Source organism: Triticum dicoccoides, chromosome 4A, assembly GCF_002162155.2.
Source record: "Triticum dicoccoides isolate Atlit2015 ecotype Zavitan chromosome 4A, WEW_v2.0, whole genome shotgun sequence".
Taxonomy (NCBI): domain Eukaryota; kingdom Viridiplantae; phylum Streptophyta; class Magnoliopsida; order Poales; family Poaceae; genus Triticum; species Triticum dicoccoides.
The window spans coordinates 79,062,891-79,086,473 of record NC_041386.1 but is presented as its reverse complement, the minus strand read 5'-3'; the positions used below and the strand labels follow the sequence as shown (position 1 = coordinate 79,086,473).

The 23,583-nt window shown below is 43.1% G+C and overlaps 1 pseudogene; it reads right to left on the bottom strand.

Annotated features, from left to right (window-relative positions):
• Positions 1-5,130: 5,130 nt before the first annotated feature.
• Positions 5,131-23,583, bottom strand: part of LOC119283421 — a 97,673-nt pseudogene continuing 79,220 nt past the window's right edge.

Here is a 23,583-nt window from a genome sequence, read left to right as displayed (position 1 = left end):
CGATCAGCTTCGGTTAGCAGCAGTAGCGAAGGAATCGCTCGATCGGGTTCAGTTAACAGCCATCGATCGATCGCTCGGGTTTAGTAATGTGTAGCCTGCAGTGCAATCGCTCGGGTTCAGTTAGAGCCCAATGCCTCGCTCGGGTTCAGTTAGGGCCAACGCCTCGCACACACGCTCGTACGTGTACGAGAGAAACGCGCATTGCTCGGCCCCTGACCTCCCACCGTAACTGGGAACTCCCCGAAATTTTCCTCCCCCTCGCTTCTACCACAGTTTTTTCCGTCATGGACGGCCCAAAGAATGTCATGCAGTTGCGTCTCCGGCCCGCCCAGGACGAAAAGCCCATTTTCTGTCATGATTTTTTGTCATAGAAGTAGGAGCCCACCACGTCTATGATGATACCGGGTTTTGTCACAATTATCGTCATAGAAGTGTCATATGTATGACAGAATTTTTTTTCGTTCGGCCCAAAATGTCACGGATGTGTCTTTTTTTGTAGTGTAAACTACTCAGACTTCATCGGAAGGGCAATAGGGTTGATGTAGAAGCCCTCCGTGATCGAATCCCCCTTCGACGGGATGCCGGAAAAGGCCCCAAGATGGGATCTCACGGGAACAGAAGGTTGCGGCGGTGGAAAAGTGTTTTCATGGATACTTCTAGTGGTTTGGGAATATATGTGAATATATAGGATGAAGAATTAGGTCAGGGGAGTCACGAGGGGCCCACAAGGCAGGGGGTGGGCCCTACCCCTGGGCGCGCCCTCCCCCTTGTGGCCGCCTGGTGGCTCTTACGACTTGATCTCCAAGTCTCTAGGGTGTCTTCTAGTCCAAGAAAAATCATCACGAAGGTTTTATTCCGTTTGGACTCCGTTTGGTATTCCTTTTCCGCGAAACTCAAAAACAAGGAAAAAACAGAAACTGGCACTGGGCTCTAGATTAATAAGTTAGTCCCTAAAATAATATAAAATAGCATATTAATGCATATAAAACATCCAAAACAGATAATATAATAGCATGGAACAATCAAAAATTATAGATACATTGGAGACGTATCAGCATGAGTTGTGAAACAATTCCACATTGTCTTAAATGAAGGCCAAACTTGTAACTCAAATATTCGCCTCCGTGATCAGATCGTAGAAACTTTCTTTTCTTGTTACGATGATTCTCCACTTCACTCTGAAATTCTTTGAACTTTTCAAATGTTTCAGACTTGTGTTTCAACAAGTAGATATATCCATACCTACTTATATCATCTGTGAAGGTTAGAAAAATAACGATATTCGCCGCGTGCTTCAACACTCATTGGACACTCATAGGTCAACCTTGGAACCATTTCTGACATGCATCGTCACCTCGTCCTTAGCCAATTGATACGTCCCCATCATATCTACTTTTCCTAATGCTTTTCCTCTTGTTTTGGACTCTAATTTGCATGATTTGAATGAAACTAACCCGGACTGATGCTGTTTTCAGCAGAACTACCATGGTGTTGTTTTTGTGCAGAAATAAAAGTTCTCGGATTGGAACGAAACTTTGCAAGGAATTTGTATACAAATAAAGATAATTTCTGGAGCCAAGAACCACCGGAGGGGGGCACCTAGGCAGGCACAACCCACCAGGGCGCCCCCCTCCAGGCGTGCCCAGGTGGGTTGTCCCCACCTGGTGGCCCCGCAGACCCTGAAACCAATGCTATAAAATCACATATTTCCAGAAAAAAAACAAGGAGAAAGAGTTATCGCGTTTCATGAGATGGAGCCGTCACTACCTCCTGTTCTTCACCGGGAGGCTAGTCTGGAGTCCGTTTGGGGCTTTGGAGAGGGGGATCTTCGATCTTCGTCATCAACAACCCTTCTCTATCGCCAATTCCATGATGCTCCCCACCGGGAGCGAGTAATTCCTTCGTAGGCTCCCTGGTCGGTGAGGAGTTGGATGAGATTCATCATGTAATCGAGTTAGTTTTGTTAGGGCTTGATCCCTAGTATCCATTATGTTCTGAGATTGATGTTGCTATGACTTTGCCATGCTTAATGCTTGTCACTTTGGGACCGGGTGCCATGATTTCAGATCTGAACCGTTTATGTTATCACTATTATATCTATGTTGTAGATCCGATCTTGCAAGTTATTGTTACCTACTACATGTTATGACCGGGCAACCCCGGAGTGACAATAGTCGGGACACTTCCCGGTGATGACCGTAGTTTGAGGAGTTCATGTATTCACCATGTGTTAATGCTTTGTTCCGGCTCCCTATAAAAAGAGGCCTTAATATCCCTTAGTTTCCAATAGGACCTCGCTGCCATGGGAGGGTAGGACAAAAGATGTCATTCAAGTTCTTTCCATAAGCATGTATGACTATTTACAGAATGCATGCCTACATTATATTTATGAATTGAAGCTAGTGCTGTATCGCCCTAGGTTATGACTGTTATATGATGAATATCATCCAACGAATTCACTTATCCAATGCCTACGAATTTCTCTTATGTTGTTCTCGCTAAGTTGCTATTGCTATTGTTACCGTTGCACTTGCTACAAAATCATTGCTATCATTGTTACCATTATTGTTGTTCTTGCTACTATTATCAAAACTATCATACTACTTTGCTATTGATCACTTTGCTGTAGATAATTAATCTCCGCGTGTGGTTGAATTGACAACTCAACTGCTAATACTTTCAAATATTCTTTGGCTCCCCTTGTGTCGAATCAATAAATTTGGGTTGAATACTCTACCCTCGAAAACTATTGCGATCCCCTATACTTGTGGGTTATCAAGACCTTTTTCTGGTGCCGTTGCGGGGGAGCATAGCTATATTTGTGAGGTCACTTGGGATTATTATCAAATTATCACTATGAAGAATCCAAAGGACGCTAAGACTAAGATTGTTTTCCTTCGAGACGAGGGGAGGTGAGGACTTGCCATCTAGCTCTGCACTTGATTCACCTTCTGTTATAAGTAAACTTGCAACACCAGCACATGATATTAATCCCGATATGTCGCAAGTTATTGATGATGCTACTTCTGCTATGAATGATATTTATGATGATGCTAGTACCTTGCTTGATGATAATGTGCCACTAGATGAATTTCTTGATGAACAACTTGCTAGAACTAAAGCTTTTGAGAATATTGAAACTGATGAAGAGCTTGAAACTAAAAATATTGAAACACCTATTAGAACTAGTTCTCCTAGATATGAATTGCCTAAGATACCGGAAGGTTATGTTTTGGATGAGGAGACAACTAGAGACATTCTTGCTTGTAAGGATAAAACTGATCTAGAAAAATTATTATGCAAGTATAAAGAAAAGACTTTGAATGCTAAAATGAAATGTGATCCTCAGTTTGCTACTTCACCTATCTTTGTTGATGATAAGGATTATGAACTCTCTGTTGACCCAGAGTTAATTATTTTGGTTGAATCTGATCCTTTCCATGGTTATGAAAATGAAACTGTTGTGGCACATCTTAGGCTATGTTTGATAGCAAAGTATTATATAAACCAAAGTATCAAAAACTACAATAATTTTGCCTTTAGGTGTGAGATACCATAGTTTTATCAAAACAGAGTATTTTGGAGTATTCACAATACATAGAACCTGTTTGGCTGTTGCCGCATAACGCTATAAATTTTGCTATTTAGCCGTTGTGTTTACGCACTCAACAACTCTGTTTTTTAAAAAGAGGTTTGGGGTTATTTTTTTATGCAGAGAAAAAATTGCAGTTTGCCCAATACTACAGTATTAAAAACACAGTTGTTAGGGGCAACCAAACAACTCATTGTAAATAAAACTATGGTAATCTCAAAAAACTGTAGTATTCTCAAAATACTTAGAAAATACTTTGCTATCAAACGGGGCCTGACTAAGTTGAATGACGTAGCCACACTTTTTGCTCATGATGAGAAAATTCACCACTATTATATTCTCAAATTATTTATGTTCTCACTAGGAAAATTGCCCGTGCGTTGCAACGGTAAAAAATCGAGTGAGTACAAGACCTCACAGATCCAAGTCCTCTATTTTAAGACGGCATCGCATCTATGTCACCACTTAAACTTTTTCCCACCTCGTTGTCGATGGCCAGGTTCTCCTCTGATCACAATGCGTTTGAACATTATCAATCTTGAGGCAGTGATTTCGGCTGTGCACACCTGCCAATGAGCCACACCTACGCAAGATAATAATTAAAATTTGAAAAGATTAGGTCCATCTATGTATCATAGTGAGAAGGAATTTGAATGAGGTGGGATCTCACGTTGGATAATGTGTCGTTACCTTAGCTATGTCCATCTCTTTGAATTGAACGTTATTCGTGAAATATCCAAAGCAAACTTAAAATATCAGTGCATTAGCAACTGCAAGAATTAAAAATTCTCATTGATATATAATCTTCAACATTATCTGTATTCTCTATTCCCTATAAGCAGTAGTAGCGCGCACACAATTTTTTTGCCTTGTGATAAATTGTGTATTAGTAATTTCAGTGTGTATTAGTAATCAACCAACGTGATAGAAATCTGCCAACGTGGTTTGCACTTGGAATTCTTGATTAGTAATATGCTGCTATTCTCCCTTTCTTCTACATCTTGCAGCCATGTGTGTACTTCTCCAGCCCATGAATTGGTAGTCTGCACTTTATCTGAATCTCATATGATTAGTAATCTGCTAGCGTAGCAACTGACCAACACAGATGAGGCGCGAGCACCAATCGATAATCGTGAGGCGATAGCCAGAGCATCAATAATACAAATGATTAGGACCCCACCCCACCCTGCATCTCCCTCTATACTTAACCTCAATCACGACACGGCAACAACCTGCCTCTGCTTGCCACCGCTGTTGCTGCTTGCCATTGCTCCTTGTCGCGTATTTTCCAATTGAAGAGGAGAAAATATTCAATTGGAGAACAGAAAATATCTTGAGTGATGCTTTATTGAATCTTTGCTATGCTCTGAACCTTCCAACAAGTCATGGTTACAATGGAGGAACCCCCGTTGCATTGAGCGAGATGGAATTTGAAGAAACAATTGAGTGCTGACATGCTCACTATCTAGATGCGTGCATCAGTAAAAAAACTTGTCTTGCTGAATGATACTCCAAAATGCAACACGAAGACCATCCTGAATGCGCAAACTAGAGGACATTTCCATTGCAACATCTCTTGTTCTGCTCCTCTATGTACAAAACAGCACACAATTTGCACTTTATGTACAAATCCTCTTTATCTCTCAACTGGTATATAGAAAACATCAAACAGACATCTGCGGCTCTCCAACATCCAATTGTCATATTCCCCACTGCGTGATGCAGTCATCACCTGGCAATCGCATCCGCATGGCTATCCTAGGATCTTCAGCTTGTGCTCACAGGTGAAAACTGAGCTCCAGTCCGACCTCAAGGATGGGTGTGTCAAAGCAAGCAAACATGTTGTCAAACACACATCTGCTAACTCCCCTCTGTGACGAACAACTCCCTCTTGATGACCATGAGATCTTCCTCGGTACACCACCATTGTTGAAACCCCCATCCACCTCAGTGTAGACACCTGGGAGGGGAGCTCCCTCTCGTCGGCCCACCTGCCAACAGCAAAGCCTCCACCAGGGAGCCTCCAAATCATCAACCCAACCATTGTCTCCTCCTCACTGCCAGCCTTAGCCCCTGTGTTGCTGCCCTGGTCGTCGGTGGCACCGAGGTCACACACCGGAGCAGGCCGTGCCACATCTGTGGGCAGCTTGTGCCGGCACAGGGGACATGAGCTACGCAGCGCGAGCCACGGCAGGATGCAGTCATGGTGGTACATGTGCTGCAGGGCATCTCCCTGGCCTAGTCGCCCTGCTCGAAGGTCTCCTTGCAGACGACGCAGTGGGAGTCGGCGCCGATGTGGCCAGGGCAGGCGGCGATGACGACAGTGGGCATGGGCTCGACGGCGGCCTTGCAGTCCGCTGGGTTGTCGCATGGGCGGACAGCGCCGAAGCCGCCGGCCTCGATCCAGGCGAGCTGCTTGAGGAACCACTCGAATCCGGACCCCATGAGGAAGTCAAACATGGTCTCGGGCAGCGGGCAGAGGCCGGATCCGGCGCCATCATCGTAGAAGAGCTCGAAGCTGCTGGTGGCACCGGGGGCCTCGTCGCAGGGAGGGGCGGCGGAGCGTCGGAGTACGATGACTGGGTTGTACAGTAACCCCAAGCGGGCACCCGAGGCGCCACGCCGGCTGCGGCAGGGCAGGACCTCGTTGACCCCGTGGGGGCGGAGGGCGCGACGCCCGGCGCGGCGGCGGCGCGTCCATCTGCTCCAGGAAGCCGCCGTCACAGCCGGGGCGCAGGGAAGCTCGAGTCCTGGGAGCTGTCGGTGGATAAGATAAAGAAAGGAGCGCCAGTGTAATTCTTACAAACTGAAGTGGTTAATTTGCAAAATCAAATCGTTTTCCTTGTCCACTTAAATACGGACTGTGAGTTGAACTTTCAAAAACCATAGGGATTGTTTTCTAAAAAAGCCACGATGGTGAATCCGGAGACTCAATCCGTGCTTTATTATTAGGGAGAGATTAAAGGGTGATGCTAAGACTTGGTATAATACTCTTGCTGCTGGTTGTGTGCGTAGTCCCTAGGATATGATTTACTACTTCTCTGAAAAATATTTTCCTGCTCATAAGAAACAAGCTACCTTACAGGAAATATTTAACTTTGTACAAATTGAAGAAGAGAGTCTCCCACAAGCTTGGGGGAGGCTTCTCCAATTGCTTAATGGTTTTCCTGATGACCCTCTTAAGAAAAATGAAATACTCGATATCTTCTATAATGTACTAACCGATGCTTCTAGGAATTTCGTAGATAGTTGTGCTGGTTGTGTTTTCAGGGAACGAACTATTGGACAAGCTGAAGAATTATTGAATAACATATTGAAAAATTATGATGATTGGACTCTTCATGAACCACCGCTTAAACATACTCTAAAAAAGAGGGGTATCTTATATCTCAGTCCTAAAGATATACAAGAGGCAAAGAAATCTATGAAGGAAAAAGGTATTAAAGCTGAGGATGTCAATATTTTACCTCCTATTAAAGAAATACATGGGCTTGATACACCACCACCCCCTAAGGTGGTAGAGGTAAATTCTTTAATGAAGTTCAATGATAATGGCAATCCTTAAAATATGCATCCTGGCCAATGCCTGGATGAGTTTGAAAATTACATTAGGAAGCAAGGTCACTTCAATGCAAATGTTATGAAACAATTGAAATACAATTCTGATATGATTGCTTGCTTGAGTGACTTGTTATTTAGGATTTCCAATGATGTTAGAGGTGTAGGAAAGCATGCCTCTATGTTCAAACTCAATTAGATTTGTTAACTCTCAAAGAGAATTGCTTGATGAAATGAACAATAATATCAATGATCATGCTGTTAGAGTAATGACTAGAGGAGGTAGAATGACTCAGGAACCACTTTATCCTAAGGGACAGCCAAAAAGAATTGAACAAGACTCTCAAAGAGTTAACACTGATGCACCTAGTCCTTCTAAAAAGAAAAAGAAGAAGAAAAATGGTAGGACATTGCATGCCTCTAGTGAACCTGAAGTAGAAAAACCTCCTGACAATGATAATGAAGTTTGTATCTGATGCTGAAACTCGGTCTAGTAGTGAACACTGATAACCCACAAGTATAGGGGATCGCCACAGTTTTCGAGGGTAAAGTATTCAACCCAAATTTATTGATTCGACACAAGGGGGGCCAAACAATACTCTCAAGTATTAGCAGCTAAGTTGTCAATTCAGCCACACCTGGAAACTTAATATCTGCAGCAAAGTGTTTAGTAGCAAAGTAATATGATAGTAGTGGTAACGGTAGCAAAAGGTAACAGTGGTAAAGTAATGTTTTTGCTATTTTGTAGTGATCATAGCAATAGCAACGGGAAAGTAAATAAGCGGAGAACAATATATGGAAAGCTCGTAGGCAATGGATCAGTGAAAGTGCAACTATCCCTAGGTGGTTTTGGTAATTCATAACAACATATAGCTCATTGAGCTAATGCTATTCCAAGATGACTATTTTAGGAAAGCTCAATGATTGGCATGGCATGGATGTGAAAGTGGAACCCTCAAAATGCTAAGGACAAAGGATTGGCTCAAGCTCAAAAGCTCAAGACTCTTCATTTTATATTTTAGTGATCCAAGATCACATTGAGTCTTTAGGAAAAGCCAATACTATCAAGGAGGGATGAGGTGTTTCTTAATGAGCCTCTTGCTTCATGTGCTTAGTGATATGCTCCAAAACCCTCAACTACTTTCCCATATCCACATATGACCTAAACCCTAAGCCAAACTCGGTCCTACCGATTCTTTCTATCTGGCGCCACCGAGTTTCACTTGTCATAAGCCACTGCCAAACCCTAGCAATTCGGTTCTACCGATAGGGATCTCGGTCTCACCGAGATGGGATTGCAAACTCTCTGTTTCCCTTTCGTAACTTTTCGGTCTCACTGAAAGAGCAAATTGGTCCCACCGAGATTGCAGTGTAAACTCTCCGTTTCCTTTTTGTAACTTTTCGGTCTCACCGAAAGAGCAAATCGGTCCCACCGAGTTTACCTGACCAACTCTCTAGTTAGCTTATTACCAAACTCGGTCTCACCGAGTTTGTGTAATCGGTCTCACCGAGATTACGTTATGCCCAAACCCTAACCATATCGGTCCTACCGAGTTGCATGTCAGTCCCACCGAAAATCTCTAACGGTCACTAGGTTTACCTTTTCGGTCCGACCGAGTTTGTTGATTCGGTCCCACCGAGATTGGAAAACTGTGTGTAACGGTTGGATTTTGTGTGGAGGCTATATATACCCCTCCACCTCCTCTTCATTCGTGGAGAGAGCCATCAGAACACATACACAATTCCAACTCATATGTTCTGAGAGAGAACCACCTACTCATGTGTTGAGACCAAGATATTCCATTCCTATCATATGAATCTTGATCTCTAGCCTTCCCCAAGTTGCTTTCCACTCAAATCTTCTTTCCACAAAATCCAAATCCTATGAGAGAGAGTTGAGTGTTGGGGAGACTATCATTTGAAGCACAAGAGCAAGGAGTTCATCATCAACACACCATTTGTTACTTCTTGGAGAGTGGTGTCTCCTAGATTGGCTAGGTGTTACTTGGGAGCCTCCGACAAGATTGTGGAGTTGAACCAAGGAGTTTGTAAGGGCAAGGAGATCGCCTACTTCGTGAAGATCTACCGCTAGTGAGGCAAGTCCTTCGTGGGCGATGGCCATGGTGGGATAGACAAGGTTGCTTCTTCGTGGACCCTTCGTGGGTGGTTGCTTCTTCGTGGACCCTTCGTGGGTGGAGCCCTCCGTGGACTCGCGCAACCATTACCCTTCGTGGGTGGAGCCCTCCGTGGACTCGCGCAACCATTACCCTTCGTGGGTTGAAGTCTCCATCAACATGGATGTAGGATAGCACCACCTATCCGAACCACGGGAAAAACATCCGTGTCTCCAATTGCATTTGAATTCTCCAAACCCTTCCCTTTACATTCTTGCAAGTTGCATGCTTTACTTTCCGCTGCCAATATACTCTTTGCATGCTTGCTTGAATTGTGTGATGATTGCTTGACTTGTCCTACAATAGCTAAAATCTGCCAAGAACTAAAATTGGGAAAAGGTTAAGTTTTTATTTGGTCAAGTAGTCTAATCACCCCCCCCCCCTCTAGACATACTTTCGATCCTACAAGTGGTATCAGAGCTTTGGTCTCCATTTGCTTTGATCTCCATAGCTTTTGGTGGTCATAGCCTTGGTTTCACAACCTAGGAGAGTATGGCATCTAGCGAGGGAAATTATCACCGTAGAGGTCCTTACTTTGATGGTACTAATTTTTCTAGTTGGAAGCATAAAATGAAAATGCATATTCTTGGACATAACCCCGCCGTTTGGGCTATTGTGTGTGTTGGTTTGCAAGGTGACTTCTTTGATGGGAAAGAACCAAACCGTGAAGCTACCGCGGATGAGTTGAAGATGTTGCAATACAATGCTCAAGCTTGTGATAATCTCTTCAACGGATTGTGCCCCGAAGAATTCAACAAAATCAGTCGTCTTGAGAATGCAAAGGAAATTTGGGACACTTTGATTGATATGCACGAAGGTACCGACTCCGTCAAGGAATCCAAGTTGGATGTGCTTCAAAGTCAACTTGACAAGTTCAAAATGAAGGATGGTGAAGGTGTCGCTGAAATGTACTCTAGGCTTGCTCTCATCACAAATGAGATTGCCGGCTTAGGAAGTGAAGAGATGACCCATAGATTCATCATCAAGAAGATTCTAAGAGCCTTGGATGGAAAATATGATACCGTGTGCACATTGATCCAAATGGTGCCCAATTACAAAGATCTCAAGCCAACGGAGGTGATTGGAAGAATTGTTTCTCATGAGATGTCACTTAAGGATAAAGAGGAACTTCACAACAAATCAAGTGGTGCCTACCAAGCCTCATGTGAAGCCCCTACATCATCAAGTGAGAAACAAAACTTCAATGAAGAATTGAGCTTAATGGTGAAGAACTTCAACAAGTTCTACAAGAGTAGAAGCAAAGATAGAAGCTTCAAGTCAAGGTCCTACAATGACAAAAGATCTTCTAGTCGAGAGCGAAACTACTACAGTTGTGGAAGACCCGGACACTATTCCAATGAGTGTACGGCTCCCTACAAGAGAAGAGAAGATTCTCCAAAAAGAAGAAGCAAAGAATCACCACCAAGAGAGAGAAGGAGTAGAGATGATCGTTATGAACGAAGATACTCACGGAGAAGCAAGGATTCGGAAAGGAAGGAAAAATCATCAAGGAGCTACACAAAATGAAGACATCAAGCTCATGTTGGTGAATGGGTATCCGGCTCCGACTCCGACAGCCACTCCGAGAGAAGTTATCACTCCGACTCCGAAGATACTCAAGATGAAGGTGTTGCCGGTCTAGCACTTGTGTCAACCAACTCCTACGACATATTTGACTCACCAAATGAAGGAATTGGAAGATGCTTCATGGCCAAAGGTCCTAAGGTAACACACCCCGAGTATGTTGATTTCAATAGTGATGAAGATGATTTGTTAGGTGATGATTTGCTTGTTGACAACTCTAGTGATGAATACTATGATGAAACGTCAATTAATCATGCTAATCAAGATAAAACGAATGACAATGATAAGGAGAAGATTGAGGCTCTAACTAAAGAACTAAACACTCTTAAGTTAGCTCATGAAACTATCTTCGAAGATCATCGAGAACTTTTAAGAGCTCATGAGAAATTATGCTTTGAAAAGCTCAATCTCGAGCAAGAGCATGAGTCCTTAAAAGCAATCAATGATGATCTCCGCAAGAAAAGTTCTTCTTACATTGCCAAGCGTTTACTCTTATCCACTTACATGCCTCAAGTCATGTCTAGTAACAAGAACAAGAAAGATTCTTCCTCTAGCAGTAACAATGATCATGCTAAATCCAATATTGTTGCTTCTAGTAGTTCTCTTGATTCCACTAATGATTCTCTTAGCCAAGTTACACTTGAGCAAGAAAATATCTTATTGAAGGGAATTATAGAGAAAGGAGTGTACAAAAGCCTTGCCGGGAGTAAGCAATTCGAGGAAATTGTGCGCAAGCAAGGAATGCACCGGAAGAATCAAGGTGTTGGTTTTGAACGAAAGTTCAATGCCAATGGAGTTGAGTGGAAAGAAGATCAATACCCCAAGGCAAAGTTTGTTCCTCAACAAGAGAAGTATGATACTTCTTTCAAGGGGACACAAGCTCAAGATGATCTTCCACCACAAGACTACAAGCAAAAAGGCAAGGACAAGCTTCAAGAGGAAATTGATGCATTTGAAGAAGCTCCTAAGACCTTAGTCAAGTGGATTCCCAAGACTACTTCAAGTTCCACTTCATCAAGTACGAATACAACTCCAAGGATTCCCATCAAGATGGTGTGGATCCAAAAGAAGAAGAACTAGAGAGTTCTTGAGGGTGACTCCGCCAACATACTTCACTCTTATCATTTTGGCAAGAACAAGTGCAATCAACTTCCACATCTTGCACTAGTTCAAGGAGTCACAAACCCTCTTGTTGGTAAGACAAGGGACAATGTAACCTAAAAGTTTTCATGGACATCATCTTGTGTGTGCATCACTCTATGTCTATGGATATCCTTGTTTGTTCCTTGTGGGACTAACCCATGTAGGTATTGAAAGTGCAATTCACTCAAATGGATAGCTCCAAGTGATCCACATCAACATTGAGCATCCACATCTTCAACATCTACATGAAGTCATCATCGACAAAACCCGAGGTTAGTTCATCCCTCTAAGGGGGGATATCACATCTAGGGGGAGCTTTACTCTAAGACTTGAGCTAAAGCAACTCTAAAGATGTGAACACAACAATGCTTTATGTAAAAGTGGTAACCCCACTTGAGCTTAAACGATGAGTATGACCTATGATCAAGTGTTCTCACTTGACTCCTAAGTCAATATACTCATATATAGATGACCTTGTCATCGCAAATTGCTTGATAGATGCTAGAATTGGTTGTGCATGCCTTGTCACATATTTCATTTGCCATCTTATTGTGTGAGCATGCTGGTTGCATATTTTACTCATTCGAGGACATCCACTTGTTGTTTTGATTGTTTGGTTTTATTTCCTTTTGCCAAGTGGATGGACAAGACTGCCTAAGAACCTCCTCTAGCTATCTATGCTTTTCTCGTCTCAAACTCTATTCATGCTACATCACAAAATTTGATCAAGTCAGATTCGAACCACTCTGTGTGAGGAGCGCTCGGAGTCCCCGATTCGTCATAGACTTAAACTTCCAAAACCTCTTTATGATTCTCGGTCTGACCGATACCCTACTTTCGGTCCTACCGAGATCATTAAGTTGATCTAGGTTTTCGATCTCGGTGCAACCGATTTGAACCATTCGGTCACACAGAGTTGCAACAACTGTATACAGTTTTGCATCTCGGTGCCACCGAGTTGTTCCACTCGGTCACACCGACAGGGTCGGGCTATATACAGTCATGGGCAAAAATTTGGAAATTTCTCCGAACCCCTTCGCCCGCACGATAGCCTGCTCTGCCAACTTGGTCTCCGGATCGTCTCCTCGCCGCCAGCCGCCTCCAATCGCTGGTCTCCGTTGCCGTCAACGGAAATTCAACCCCGCCATTGCCGCCGTAGCGAGTCTCCGCCGAACTAGGGTATGGACTCGATCTTTGTGCTATTCCCCAATCCGATACTTAGCACATTGTGATCATCATGATTCTTGCCATGTTTGTTAAACTTCTATCCAGTCAATGAACTCGTAGATTAGGTTTAATTCGAAAATTTTAGGGTTAGGTTTCCGCCGAAACCATCTCGGACCCACCGAGTTGAAAAACTCGGTCCCACCGATTTGGCATATGCCATTGCACAAGTGAGACTCGGTCTGGCCGAGAATTACTTATCGGTGTGACCGATTTTGGAACTCTATGAAACCCTAGCAGTCTCGGTGACACCGAACTGTGACTCGGTCTGACCGAGTTCACTAGTTTAGGTGCCAAAACTGCTTCGGTATCACAGAGTTTAGAAATCGGTAGATCCGAGATGCTTTCAGTGGGAAACTAAAACTAAGTTTTTGAATTATTCTTTTGCAAAAATCTCTGCATTTTGTGATGCTCATCCACTCTATCTCATCTATAACCTATTCACAGGGTCAGCAGTCAGAGTTTGCATCATGTCAGACCAAAGTGATAGCCAGAACTTGTCAGAGCAGCAAGTGCAGATGAGTGAGGGCACTAGTCCCTCAAGTTCCTCAGATGATGGCAGCAGGAGCACCCCTAGCAATATGCCTAAAGGTGCCACAAGACAGAGAAAGAAGAGAACCTCAGACTCAGAATATGAGGATTATGTGGCAGAAGAGGAAGCAACTTCCAAGAGAGTTGAGCCAGCACAGGGCATAAAACCAGGGATGAAGATCAAAAGGCCAGCAGGCAGGCAGCCTATGTCAAAGGCCAGAGCTTCAACTGAGAAGCCCACTCCCATTGAGCCAGTTGCTGCTGAAGGCAAGAAGAGGAAAGAAAGGGTGAAGAAAACTGTAGCCAGAGTGCTTGGCAAGGCTTCCATCATGGAAGATGAGGAGGAAGAAGAAGAGGTAGCTGCACCAGCACCTAAGGCACCCAAGCTGATGGGTGATGCCATAAGAACAGGGGCAGCTGCTTCCAAGGCCAAGCCAGCTCCAAAGCCAAAGCCAAAGAGGAACATAAGAAGCATCCCAGCTACTGAGAAGAACAAGGCCCCAGTGCCTGAAGCTGCAGAAGAAGAAGAAGAAGAAGAGAATGTTCTTAGAAAGCTCAAGCCCAAGATCCCAGACCACAATGCTCATCCTGTGGCTGAGGATATGAAACTCAGGAGAGATTCAGGGCTCCGGAAGTGGAGAGAAGCAGAACCGTATGCTTCAAGGAGAAGGACTGCAGTTGACTACAGGTTTCACACCAAGGAGCAGCAAGACTTTTATGAGACAGTGCTGCTAGACAAGAAGCCAATTGTCTGTCATATGAGATGGGTTGATTGGAAATACATCAAGGACAACGAAGAGTACTACCCTGGAGTGCAGGACAGCTTCAAGGCATGTGGAGTAGAGGACTTTGTTGGGCAGAAGCTCACAAAGTGGAACGAGGAACTCATCATGCAGTTCTACTCCACAGCCCATTTCTATCCAGATGGCAGGATTGTATGGATGTCAGAGGGTACGAGGTACCAGTCTACAGTTGCTGAATGGGCTCAGCTAATTAATGCCCCAGAAGAGCATGGCGATGACTTGGACATTTATGCCAAGAAGAAGATGGACCACAACTCAATGTCAAACATGTACAAGGAGATTCCAAATGAAGCACTTGATACGTTCAAGTTTGGCTCAGTACACTATCTTCTGTCAGGGCTGCCAACCATCAACTGGATTCTTAGGCACACCCTATTGCCCAAGTCTGGAGATCACAAGATGATCAGAGGCCACGCAATCAACTTGCTTCATATCTTTGACGTGCCACAGAAATTCAAAGTCATGAGCCTTATGATTGAAACAATCAAGAGGACAGCAACAGACCAGAAGAGGAGCTGTGGATATGCCCCACAGATTCAGGAGCTCATCAACTCTAAGATGGGCACGGGCATATACTTATTGGACAAGGAACACCTGCCCATCCGTCTAGACTTTGAAGATAATCAAGTGGTCATGACTGAGAATGAGCCATCATCTGCCCAAGCACAAGCCAAGAAGGAGAAGGCGAGGAAGGAGAAAGCTGCCAAGATGCCTACTCAAGAGGAGGCATCTGAATATTTCCTGAAAACCAAACAAGAGCAGCTGGGTTACTTGATTGCATCCACCCTGCGGATTGAGCAAGGACTAGCCACCCTAACTCAGAACCAGGCAAGCTTAGAGAGGATCATGGAACAAAAGTTCTATGACTTGGATGTCAAAGTGACAGAGATTCAGACTGCAGTGGAGTAGCTCCAGGATGACATGCAGGAGAGGAGAGGCAAGACTACAACTGATGCCTTTGCCAGAGTGCCACGAGGTCCGAGCTGCAGTGCCAGTTGCTGACCCCAGAGCCACCACGTCTGCACCAGCTATAGCCTCAGTTCCACCAGCTCAGCGTCCACTTCAGCCTCGACTCCGACCACATCTACAGAAGGCTTCGTCCTTGGAGTGCTCCGGACTCCACCACCACCTGAAGATCAAGCCTGAGTGTCGACTTAGCACTATGCATTTTCTAGGAACTTTTTGGTAACTTGTTGCCAAAGGGGGAGAAAATGTATAGATCATAGGCTTCGAGAGAGAGTGTTGCTTTTAGTGTTGCTTTTATTCTCTCTTGTTTTATTTGGTGTTTTTTCGAACTTTGTTTGCTTTTGTGTGAGATACTATGTCATTGCTCGTGAGACATTGATGATCATGTGTTTGATCATAAGCTACACCTAATGTTTGCTTAATATTATCATCTTATCTATCTTATGTGATCATTCACTATTCTTGGTGATGAGTGCATGTATTTCATTCTTATCATTTTAAGTGCTCCACCAAGATGTATGTGACATGGAAGAGTAACCCATGACTCTAACTCTTTGTGCATTTGCAGTCCAAAGCAAATTTTAAATATGCACAAATTTAGGGGGAGCTCTTACTTGTCACATACTTCTCAAAGCGACGATATATTTCATGCTTATTATAATTTGTCGAAGCTTTGATCTATATGTTGTCATCAATTACCAAAAAGGGGGAGATTGAAAGTGCAACTATCCCTAGGTGGTTTTGGTAATTCATAACAACATATAGCTCATTGAGCTAATGCTATTCCAAGATGACTATTTCAGGAAAGCTCAATGATTGGCATGGCATGGATGTGAAAGTGGAACCCTCAAAATGCTAAGGACAAAGGATTGGCTCAAGCTCAAAAGCTCAAGACTCTTCATTTTATATTTTAGTGATCCAAGATCACATTGAGTCTTTAGGAAAAGCCAATACTATCAAGGAGGGATGAGGTGTTGCTTAATGAGCCTCTTGCTTCATGTGCTTAGTGATATGCTCCAAAACCCTCAACTACTTTCCCATATCCACATATGACCTAAACCCTAAGCCAAACTCGGTCCTACCGATTCTTTCTATCCGGCGCCACCGAGTTTCACTTGTCATAAGCCACTGCCAAACCCTAGCAATTCGGTTCTACCGATAGGGATCTCGGTCTCACCGAGATGGGATTGCAAACTCTCTGTTTCCCTTTCGTAACTTTTCGGTCTCACCAAAAGAGCGAATCGGTCCCACCGAGATTGCAGTGTAAACTCTCTGTTTCCTTTTTGTAACTTTTCGGTCTCACCGAAAGAGCAAATCGGTCCCACCGAGTTTACCTGACCAACTCTCTGGTTAGCTTATTACCAAACCCGGTCTCACCGAGTTTGTGTAATCGGTCTCACTGAGATTACGTTATGCCCAAACCCTAACCATATCGGTCCTACCGAGTTGCATGTCAGTCCCACCAAAAATCTCTAACGGTCACTAGGTTTACCTTTTCGGTCCAACCGAGTTTGTTGATTCGGTCCCAGCGAGATTGCAAACTGTGTGTAACGGTTGGATTTTGTGTGGAGGCTATATATACCCCTCCACCTCCTCTTCATTCGTGGAGAGAGCCATCAGAACACATACACAATTCCAACTCATATGTTCTGAGAGAGAACCACCTACTCATGTGTTGAGACCAAGATATTCCATTCCTACCATATGAATCTTGATCTCTAGCCTTCCCCAAGTTGCTTTCCACTCAAATCTTCTTTCCACAAAATCCAAATCCTATGAGAGAGAGTTGAGTGTTGGGGAGACTATCATTTGAAGCACAAGAGCAAGGAGTTCATCATCAACACACCATTTGTTACTTCTTGGAGAGTGGTGTCTCCTAGATTGGCTAGGTGTTACTTGGGAGCCTCTGACAAGATTGTGGAGTTGAACCAAGGAGTTTGTAAGGGCAAGGAGATCGCCTACTTCGTGAAGATCTACCGCTAGTGACGCAAGTCCTTCGTGGGCGATGGCCATGGTGGGATAGACAAGGTTGCTTCTTCGTGGACCCTTCGTGGGTGGTTGCTTCTTCGTGGACCCTTCGTGGGTGGAGCCCTCCGTGGACTCGCGCAACCATTACCCTTCGTGGGTGGAGCCCTCCGTGGACTCGCCCAACCGTTACCCTTCGTGGGTTGATGTCTCCATCAACGTGGATGTAGGATAGCACCACCTATCCGAACCACGGGAAAAACATCCGTGTCTCCAATTGCGTTTGAATTCTCCAAACCCTTCCCTTTACATTCTTGCAAGTTGCATGCTTTACTTTCCGCTGCCAATATACTCTTTGCATTCTTGCTTGAATTGTGTGATGATTGCTTGACTTGTCCTACAATAGCTAAAATCTGCCAAGAACTAAAATTGGGAAAAGGTTAAGTTTTTATTTGGTCAAGTAGTCTAATCACCCCCCTCTAGACATACTTTCGATCCTACAATCAGTGATGGAGAATTATGCCGGATGTGGTTCATCATGTAATAGTCATAACCTAGGGTGACACAGAACTAGGTCCAGTTCATTGATATAATGTAGGCATGTATTCCGAACATAGTCATACGTGCTTACGGAAAAGAACTTGCATGACATCTTTTGTCCTACCCTCCCGTGGTAGCGGGATCCTTACGGAAACTAAGGGATATTAAGGCCTCCTTTTAATAGAAAACCAGAACAAAGCATTAATACATAGTGAATACATGAACTCCTCAAACGACGGTCATCACAGGTAAGTATCCCGATTATTGTCACTTCGGGGTTAACGGATCATAACACATAATAGGTGACTACAGACTTGCAAGATAGGATCAAGAACACTCATATATTGATGAAAACATAATAGGTCTAGATCTGAAATCATGGCACTCGGGCCCTAGTGACAAGCATTAAGCATAGAAAAGTCATAGCAACATCAATCTCAGAACATAATGGACACTAGGGATCAAACCATAACAAAAGTAACTCGATTACATGATAGATCCCATCCAACCCATCACCGTCCAGCAAGCCTATGATAGAATTACTCACGCACGGCGGTGAGCATCATGAAATTGGTGATGGAGGATGGTTGATGATGACGATGGCAACGAATTCCCCTCTCCGGAGCCCCGAATGGACTCCAGATCAGCCCTCCCGAGAGGTTTTAGGGCTTGGCGGTGGCTCCGTATCGTAAAACGCGATGATTTCTTCTCTCTGATTTTTTTCTCCCCGAAACACAATATATGGAGTTGGACCTGGAGTCAGAGAGGCAACAGGGGGCCCACGAGGTAGGGGGCGCGCCCTAGGGGGGCAGGCGCGCCCCCACCCTCGTGGACAGGAGGTGGGCCCCCTGGCCTTCATCTTTTGTAGGTATTTTTCATATTTTCTGAAAAGTGGCTCCGTGAAGTTTCAGGTCATTCCGAGAACGTTTGTTTCTGCACATAAATAACACCATGGTAATTCTGCTGAAAACAACGTCAGTCCGGGTTAGTTCCATTCAAATCATGCAAGTTAGAGTCCAAAACAAGGGCAAAAGTGTTTGGAAAAGTAGATACGTTGGAGACGTATCAACTCCCCCAAGCTTAAACGTTTGCTTGTCCTCAAGCAATTCAGTTGACAAACTGAAAGTGATAAAGAAAAACTTTTACAAACTCTGTTTGCTCTTGTTGTTGTAAATATGTAAAGCCAGCATTCAATTTTTCAGCAAAGATTATAACTGACCAGATTCATAATAACGCATAGGTCTCAAGTTTACTCATATCAATAGCATAATCAACTAGCGACCAATAATTATAAATCTCGGATGTCAACACTTTCTGAAAACAATCATAATATGATATAACAAGATGGTATCTCGCTAGCCCTTTCTGAGACCGCAAAACATAAATGCAGAGCACCTTTAAAGACCAAGGACTGACTAGACATTGTAATTCATGGTAAAAGAGATCCAGTCAAGTCATACTCAATGTAAACTAACAGTAATGAATGCAAATGACAGCGGTGCTCTCCAACTGGTGCTTTTTAATAAGAGGATGATGACTCAGCATAAAAGTAAATAGATAGGCCCTTCGTAGAGGGAAGCAGGGATTTGTAGAGGTGCTAGAGCTCGGTTTTGAAACAGAGGTGAATAATATTTTGAGCGGTACACTTTCATTGTCAACATAACAACCAAGAGATGGCGATATATTCCATGCTACACACATTATAGGCGGTTCCCAAACAGAATGGTAAAGTTTACACTCCCCCTTCCACCAACAAGCATCAATCCATGGCTTGCTCGAAACAACGAGTGCCTCCAACTAACAAGAGTCCCAGGGGGAGTTTTGTTTGCAATTATTTTGATTTAGTTTGCATAAAGCATGGGACTGGGCATCCCGGTGACCAGCCATTTATCTCGTGAGTGAGGAGCGGAGTCCACTCCTCTTGAGAATAGCCCGCCTAACATGGAAGATACAGACAGCCCTAGTTGATACATGAGCTATTCAAGCATACAAAACAGGATATTTATTTGAAGGTTTAGAGTCTGGCACATACAAATTTACTTGGAACGGCAGGTAGATACCGTATATAGGTAGGTATGGTGGACCCATGTGTAATAACTTTGGGGCTTAAGGGATTGGATGCACAATCAGTATTCTCGCTTAGTACAGGTGAAGGCTAGCAAAAGACTGGGAAGCGACCAGCTAGAGAGCGACAATAGTCATGAACATGCATTAAAATTAATCAACACCGAATGCAAGCATGAGTAGGATATAATCCACCATGAACATAAATATCGTGAAGGCTATGTTGATTTTGTTTCAACTACATGCGTGAACATGTGCCAAGTCAAGTCACATAAATCATTTAGAGGAGGATACCACCCTATCATACCACATCATAACCATTTCAATAGCATGTTGGCACGCAAGGTAAACCATTATAACTCATAGCTAATCAAGCATGGCACAAGAAACTATGATCTCTAGTTGTCATTGCAAACATGTTTATTCATAATAGGTTGAATCAAGAACAATGAACTAATCATATTTACAAAAACAAAAGAGGTCGAGTTCATACCAGCTTTTCTCATCTCAGTCAGTCCATCATATATCATCATAATTGCCTTTCACTTGCACGACCGAATAGTGTGAATAATAATAATAGTGCATGTACATTGGACTAAGCTGGAATCTGCAGACATTCAATAAACAGGAGAAGACAAGACAATATGGGCTATTTTGTCAGATTAACATTTATGCATATAAGAGCCACTTCAACAATTTAATTATGGTCTTCTCCCATCGATCCCAAAGAAAATAAAAAAATAAAACTCTTTACACGGGAAAGCTCCCAACAAGGAAAAGAAGAACAAGAAATATTTTTGGGTTTTCTTTTTAATTACTACTACAAGCATGGAAATTAAACTAACTAAAAGCTACAACTAATTTTTTTTGGTTTTTCTTAAGGTTTATTAAACACACAAGAAGAAAGCATAAAAAGGAAATAAACTATCATGGATGATACAATGAAAAAGTATGAGCATCGACATCTAGAAATGAGTGTGTGAACATAAATGTAATGTCGGTGGGAAATACGTACTCCCCCAAGCTTAGGCTTTTGGCCTAAGTTGGTCTATGGCCACGGCTGGCCTGGCGGATATCCATAATAGTAGTTGGGGTTGTACTGAGAAGAAGAAGAGGAAGACTCTGATTGCTACTGGCTGACAATCATCTTCGGATCCCACTGGTAATTAGACTGTCGTGAAGGATCAACTTGTGGTTCCGGCTCTGGCTCCACGGCTGGTGCAGGGTTCTGGTAGGCGTGAATAGCCTTCAACGGAACAAGGTACGTGCCTGAAGATAAATCAAACAAAGAAGGAGCAGGCAGGGTAATAGTCTCAGGATGATGTTTATTAAAGAACAATTGATATTTAAGCTCTCCTTCCCTATTCTTAACAATAAAATCATGTGCCACCATACTTCTATAATCTAGATAAACACGAGGCAGCACCTTTTCTTCCTTCTCAAAATGCCTAATAGGTATGTTAAAATGTGCAGCTAGGTGTGAAGCATAGAAGCCTCCAAAGATGGGGCCCTTGGTACGGTTCAGACTTAACCGTTTAGCAATAATGCCGCACATACTAACATAGTTATCACTGTATAAATCATGGAGCAGAATAATAATATCAGGGATACTAAGGTTTCCCTAGTTTCCACGACCAATTAAGCAACGACTAGCAAATAATGCAAAATAACGTAAAACAGGAAAATGTATGCTAGTGATTCGTGCATCGGAAACCTTCCTTGTTTCCCCTATAGTGATAGTATCAATAAACCCCTCCACATCATCACGATGTGGTTCTTCTGTCTTGCCCTCAAAAGGGACTAAACAAATCCGACAAAAATCATAAAGTGACATCTCCTTATCCTCATCATATAAATGAAACTCCACCGTAGGTGGCGGGTTCCTAGAATGGAAATGAAAGTTTTGCACAAAGGTATTTGTGAGTAAGAGATACTGATCGCATTGGTCGTGGAGGAAAGCGGTGAGGCCTGCATTCTTAGCCAATTCATGACAATCTTCATAAATACCGGTTGCTCTCAAGAAATCATCGGAAGGCCATTCACACGCCCGAACCTCCGTGGTGCGCGGCAAATTATACTTAGGCTTCAGTGCCTTTTCCTTCGAGCTTTGGCTCGATGAGCCCCTCAATAGTCTCCTCATCATTTTCAAGGAACAATCTCGCCAAGCAGTTTTGTGAGAGGTGCTTTGAGCAAGGAGATCGAAAATGGCAGCAAAACGAGCTTGGACTCGAGTTTGAGCTGGTTATTCGTGTTTGTGGGAGGAAGAAGGAGTGTATGGGTGAAAGAATAAGTGAAGGAGGGCCACCGTGGGACCACGAGGCAGGGGGCGTGCCCTCCACCCTCGTGGGCAGGTGGTTGACCCCCCTGTTGTGTTCTCAGTGCCAAATATTCTCAAATATTCTAGAAAAAATCATATTTAAATTTCAGGGCATTTGGAGAACTTTTATTTTTTGAGGTATTTTTATATTGCACGGATAATCAGTGAACAGACAGAAAATATTTATTTTTATTTTATTTAATATAAATAACAGAAAGTAAAAGTGGGGTACAGAGGGTTGTGCCTTCTAGTTTCATCCATCTCATGGTCATCAAAAGGAATCCTCTAACAAGGTTGATCAAGTCTTGTTAAAGAACTCATTCCGAATAACATGGACCCGGAGAAATTTCGAATAACACTATGTTACCTCAACGGGGATATGCACATCCCCAATAATAAGAACATCATATTTCTTCTTGACAGTAGGAAGAGGAAATTCAAAACCTCCAAATATAATCGATTGAATTTTTCCAATAGAGTTGATACTATGAACTTGAGGTTGTTTCCTCGGAAAGTGTATCATATGCTCATTACCATTAACATGAAAAGTGACATTGCCTTTAGTGCAATCAATAACATCTCCTGCAGTATTCAAAAAGGGTCTTCCAAGAATAATAGACATACTATCATCCTCGGGAATATCAAGAGTAACAAAGTCAGTTAAAATAGTAACGTTTGCAACTACAACAGGCACATCCTCACAAATACCGACAGGTATAGCAGTTGATTTATCAGCCATTTGCAAAGATATTTCAGTAGGTGTCAACTTATTCAAATCAAATCTACGATATAAATAGAGAGGCATAACACTAACACCGCCTCCAAGATCACATAAAGCAGTGTTAACATAATTTCTTTTAATGGAGCATGGTATAGTTGGTACACCGGGATCTCCTAGTTTCTTAGGTATTCCACCCTTAAAAGTATAATTAGCAAGCATGGTGGAAATTTCAGCTTCCGGTATCTTTCTTTTATTTGTAATAATATCTTTCATGTACTTAGCATAAGGATTGGTTTTGAGCATATCAGTTCATCGCATATGCAAAAGGATAGGTCTAATCATTTCAGCAAAGCGCTCAAAATCCTCATCATCCTTTTTCTTAGATGATTTGGGAGGAAAAG